The sequence below is a fragment of the Pieris napi genome, chromosome 8 (assembly GCF_905475465.1).
Source record: "Pieris napi chromosome 8, ilPieNapi1.2, whole genome shotgun sequence".
In the NCBI taxonomy this organism is placed as follows: domain Eukaryota; kingdom Metazoa; phylum Arthropoda; class Insecta; order Lepidoptera; family Pieridae; genus Pieris; species Pieris napi.
Window position 1 is genome coordinate 2,596,225 of NC_062241.1, and position 6,188 is coordinate 2,602,412.

A 6,188-nucleotide genomic window follows, 5' to 3' on the forward strand; every position below is an offset into this window, starting at 1 on the left:
CAGAAAGGGTGAGGTGCGGGGGGCGGTGCCGTGAGACGTCATACCGCATCAGACTAGTGTGCACGCGCCAGTGTTGTGTTATTACGCGTCAGAAATGGACGAAGAGCAACTAATTGAATACATAAGACAATTTAAAGTGATTTATAATCCAAAATGTGAAGAATATAAAGATCAAGTTATGAGAGCAGCTATTTGGGAAGAGATAGGAGAAAAAATTCTTCTTCTTCTTTTTCTTTGTTTAGTTAGAAGCGTTGCCAACGCCAATAATTCCAACTCTTCTTCAAAATCTGAATCTGAATCGGATGATTCTTGAAAAAACATTGCAAATGTGTGAACTCTCTGGGAGTCAAGACGGAACTGATACAAAAAACCGTCATAATGCATCATAACACGTCATATCAATGTGAACAGTAGCCATCACGACAGAGAGCATCACAACACAACACGTCAGATAAATATAATTGCGGCTTTAGACTAGAAATACTATTGTAATCGATCGGAACGTACGTCGTTCACTTTCATCTTTCATTTTTCATTCTCACCCTTAAGGTGATATCAGACGGTTCACTCGAATGATTGTTCACTCGAGTGAATAATTCATTTTTTTTCATTCCATGTTCACACGGCTTAGACGAAATGATACAGAAATGAACATTCATTGTTCTTTCTTTTAAATATGTCATCGAATGAAGTCGTACGTCTTGGAATTAGTTTAATTTGTGATCATTTAATCAAAGAGTTGACAAAAAAGAAGCAAAGAAAACGTCGACGGTGGTGGGTGCGACCATGGATTGAAATAAGAAATTTATTTTAAAAAAAAAGTAATGTATTTTGATCGTTCCACTTGAACACCATTTTGCCGCATGAAAACAATATAATAACCGTCAGAAAAAAAAAGTTATAACTTGGTCGATAACGTGATGTCCGTCGGCTACAGGACTCGAAATAAAATTTCCGAATCCGAATGAACGTTCTCTCAGTGTTCAGACCGTTCATTTTTCGTTCATTCGGAGTGGGAATGAAAGATACCGGATGCCAATATCCAACACTGTTGGATCGGTTCACTAATGAATTCATTCGGCACTCGTGTTTCATTTTTTGTTCAGACATTTCATTTCGAGTGAAATGTACCGAATGAAAGGTGAAAATGAACAAAAAATGAACCGTCTGATATCACCTTTATAGACCAAAGGTGTTACAAAGTAATTAAGATCTCAAATATTTGTAAGACTAATTATGCATTATCTTGTTTTATACTAAGATAAACAACGTCTTCTCAACTCTATGCTGAAACAGAAAGTTCTTATTGTGCATCAATAGCTTAATTATAAAATGTAAGAATGTGTTATGTAGAAATGATACTCAAGTACCGTCAACATGTTTAAAGGAAGGGACTGACACAGGGAATCCTAGTGCGGGGGCTAATGCACTTTCTTTTTACCTAAATATCCTTTTGTATTGTGTATAGAAAAGTTTTTTGCTTCTTTAATCTTTCTTCTCTACAGTTAAATAAACTTTTATTAATTGAGAAACTGAATTGAAACAAATTTGTTTTATTTACTTGTATCATCACGCTCCCGATCAAATTCACGCAATACTTTATATGTTGAATTAGATGTTTTATCTCACATATACTAAAAAGTGTATTAAAGTACTCCAGATATTTTGATAATGACTCAATGAATTCCTTTTTAATAAAAAATAGAAAGGACTCCAAATTCAGTAGTGAAAACAATATTGTATTACTTATTGTCTATTAAGATGTGTTTTTTAACAATGCTAAGAAAAATTAAGCTGGCGTTTATATTTAATAAGTCAGGAAAAAGTATTTTTTTAAACTGGCAGGTTTTTTTTGCTTTGTCATTGAGCTTTTCCTAGTCTGTCTTTTTAAATGCTTACCTATACTTACTGTATAATACATTGTATAGGTCTACCAGGATCTGATGGCAAAAAGGGAAATTGACGCTAGCAATACTGGGGAAATTGGCGTAAAACGTTTTGATACTTTTTTTTTCCATATAGCGGCTGATTTTGGGTGTAATACATGCAAATATAAAAATGTATCCAATAATCAAAGATAATGTTTGAAAATGTGGCGAATGTGGGGTTTGAAATTTAGATGAAAACTCCAATTACTCTGTTCATGAGTTTATTAATTAATTAAGAACTTGAAAATTGTTCCACATACTGCACATCCATAAAAAAGTCTTCATCGCAGTATTTATGATAAACCTTTCCTCCTGTATCTCAATTAACCGATCTTGTTCTATGAACTGATTTTCAATTTTTATTACATGTACACAAGATTTTCGGCATTCATCGATCTCTATTGGAGAGAAAGAAACAGTGTAAAACTCATTTATCTTTTTACTGATCAATTCTAAATAAAAATTATCCAAGTTTATTTGTAGTATAAGAAACCCCTGAAATAAACCAAAGTTTAGTATAAGTACATAATATAATACACACGAAAAATCTCATAAACCAAAATATCAAGACGTTTCATTCCTACTCTGGTTAGTAGGTACATACATAAACTCCCACGCTATTTAATAATATAGTACACAAAACTAAAATTTGTATATTGCATGTATATATCATGTATATTGATTGAAATAATGACTTTAGTTGAAAGTCATCTGGTACTAAAATATGCGAGCAAGTTGCAAGTTGAATACGTCATAATAAAATCTAGCTTAGAGCGTTCTGCTTATGGAAAGAGGCAGGTTTGCACTTCTAAACAAAAGAGAGGATCCTTGATCAGTTGAACTGACTGTGTAGCCTTTTCCATGAGATTAGTTTAAAGTATTCTCGCTGATGGCCTGAAGGCTCTTGACTCAGCTCGGACTCTCTTGGCCAGTTCGAGAATATTCGGTCTTCTACGAATAGCACAAGAGTGCCTTCTGTGAGATGTGTATCTCTGTTTAGACTATCGTAGCTTTAGTCGTTTATTTGACTGACTTAAAGATAAACTTAACTATTTTTTTTTAATTCTTGTGCGTACTAGAAGAACGAAAAGGATCTATCTATATATCTAATAATTTGATAAACGATTTTATAATTTCGACTGTATTACTGTGTTGTATGTATCACAAGTTGGTTTTGGTCGTGGACTCTCCTACTAAATCCAATAATCACCAATTGATTGCTTATCTCAGTAATGATTGCTTATTGAATTATGTAAATATTATGTAATTTCATATATCAAGTGTGCAAAACGATTTGCAATTTTAATTAAATCTGACAAGTCGGTCACGATAACTTTTATAACTTCAAAAACAACAATTAAAAAATTACTTCTATTTATTGTAAAAAATTAAAAAAAAATTTTTTTTTTTAATTATTCAGAATCCGAGTCATAGGACATAAAACTACGTTCTTCAACTTCTGAATCTTCTTCGTCATCACTTTCTGTTTCACTTTTTTCGACAATGTCTTCTATCTTTAAAGGTGTATGATCCCCAATGAATCCTACTGGTTTTAAATATTTATCTAAGAACCGTCCGCAGTTCTCAGGCTTAAATTTCACGCATATTGGATCCGTTGCATTAAGCCACATGGAATTTACGAAAATAAAATATAAAATATATATTTTAATATATACATATTATATTTTAATATAGAAATATAGAAGATCTATTAGCTAAGATAATTTTAAATCATAATAATTTTAGCAATATTTTACTTTTTAAAATTCGACAACCGCACTTCTGGACTGATTTTTCGCAGACAACCCTATACCACCGTGTTCAGAATAAAATAATCTTTAATTTCATTCAATAAACAGACCGTTGCAAAATACTAGTACAGATTTACCTGTTTATACCTGGCAACCCGATAGTTGTGACCGGAAAAGAATGGGCAGCATAAAGTTTGCATATTCTATGGGCTTTATACTTTCGATTGGTATAGAATTTATCTAATAATCATACCGGTGAAATGTTTAAAAAAATATTTTTTTAAAATTATTAATTAAACATACTCTGGACTGAAATTTGCTAGACAACCCATATGGATTATATTTATTGACATATTAAATTTACTATAAAATATGTTTCATTAAATAAGCATCTCGGTGAAGGTCGTTGTATAGCGGGATCTTCTACTAAAAGCATTTGCGGCATATGTGGCATACGGCAGACTACTTTACGCCGAGGCAACATTGTGCCTAGATAATTTTCAAAGAATCGTGCTGTTTATGGCGTTTAAATTCTACCTACTTGTTTGATTGAAGGCATACACCATAGAATACTACTAACTAATACTACTAAGCCATGCAGCTAAACAACGGAAGATGAGACGTTGGTGGAAAAACAAATTACTTCATAATGGCCCACGGACTAGTTTACTAACAATAAGTAAGACAGACGAACTGAGGACTTTTAGGACTTTTTAGTTTTTTAAGTCTTACTATTTTTCGTTACACCACTTCTTGACCGATAATTCTCACTTTCCAAAATAAATACAAACAAAAACAACCTACAAACTGTTGACGCACGAAAAATTTCGCATGGAATCCATTGTACTCGGATACAAGCGGCAACAGTCTACCACATGACGCAAGGTGTTGTCATGCCGCACGGTTCTTGAGTTTTAAGGGTAACACGGTTTATCTCGATTTCCGGCAAAACTAAAAGTCCTATCGAAGAAAATTAAATGGCAAAGTTGTAGGTAATAAAAAGATCTAAAACTTTTGTATTCACACATTTTTCACATAACCTCAAAATTTATGTGTAAAATTCAAAAAAACAAGTTTTTGGTTTTTAATTTTTATCTTTTACAAATTTCTTTTTTTTTTTAACGAAATTTGGTGAAAACTTACCTTTCTATGTCCCAAATACGCTGTAATTTATTTGATTAAAAATATTTATTTTTTCACCTTATTTTGAATTAATATCGAAAAAAAAACCCTAATTTTCAATCGAAAATTCACCCGTCAAAATATCAGCTTTTTACAAAAAGTTGGTGTGCTTTCAGTTCGTTGAAATCTATACTTTCCTATGGTAAAAATATATATATATATATATATATTACCATAGTAAATCTTCTCAGAAAATGCAAAACATCGTATGCAGTAACGCCCAGACCCGTCATACCCTTCCCTACTTCTCTATGAAATACGAAAATTTTAGCCCATCTAAAGGCTAAAATTTTTTTTTAGGTCACTCAGGTATATATAAGTTATCTTAAAATAGTAATAAATAGGCATCTAATTATAATTTAAAGAAGATTCGTAGGGAAGGGGATGACGGGTCTGGGCGTTACTGTATACGATTTTTTGCATTTTCTGAGAAGATTTACTATGGTAATATGTAAAATACAAATTTATATCTATTTACACAGAGGTTATTTCACCAGTGCAATCAGTCAACCCCCTTCCTAGTGGGAGTGCCACGCTGTTTCTTTCGAGCTTCAGCCAAATGGGCAGGCACGACCGGGACAGTACCACTGTCTCACAGAACACCGGAGTGAAGTGATACTATAGTCTATAGGTTCATCTTGTTGAATTCGCGTTTCGGGTGGTAAGTGAGACTCCCGGAGCCCATTAATAAAAGTATGAAAGTCCAGTCTAAACAGAGACTACCCTAGGGTGACAGTCAGTATTCGGTGGTAGATGCACAGGGTGCCCTTCGTTTTCTGGGGAGGACAAAAACTGCGCTCAAAAGGTAATACCTGTATTATAGGTTTCGATCTCGGGCAAACGGAAGAATTTACCGCAAGCAACCCCTTCAATTTCATCTAGAAACTGCGAAGCCCTTCCTTACTGAGACTCAGATATCCTCTCCGGCTGATACTTCCTAACTCTCCTATCCGGGGTACAAATTGCAACATTCCTTTGGGCCGCGGGCGGGAGTTTACACGTCAGGGAGGATATTCCTTCTGACCTTCTGTTGACCTCTCGTCCAGAGAACTACCAAGTCTCCATCGACCCACCTCTGGGTTCGTTGGATCATTGTGTGGTCCGGAGTACTGTACCTACTATGCGTCCTCCATGGCCCCGCTATTCGCCGTAACTGGCACTATAGGTCAGCAGATTGGGACGGGATGTGGTCTTTCGGGTAGTAGACCCCTATGTGCTTTTCATCGGAAGCCCCAGAATCTGTCGCTGCCTCTGTCGCATAAGTGGTTCTGCTGGGCCTTGAATTTTTAATTCGATTTTCTGCGGTGCCGATCGGCCTTAGTTTAAA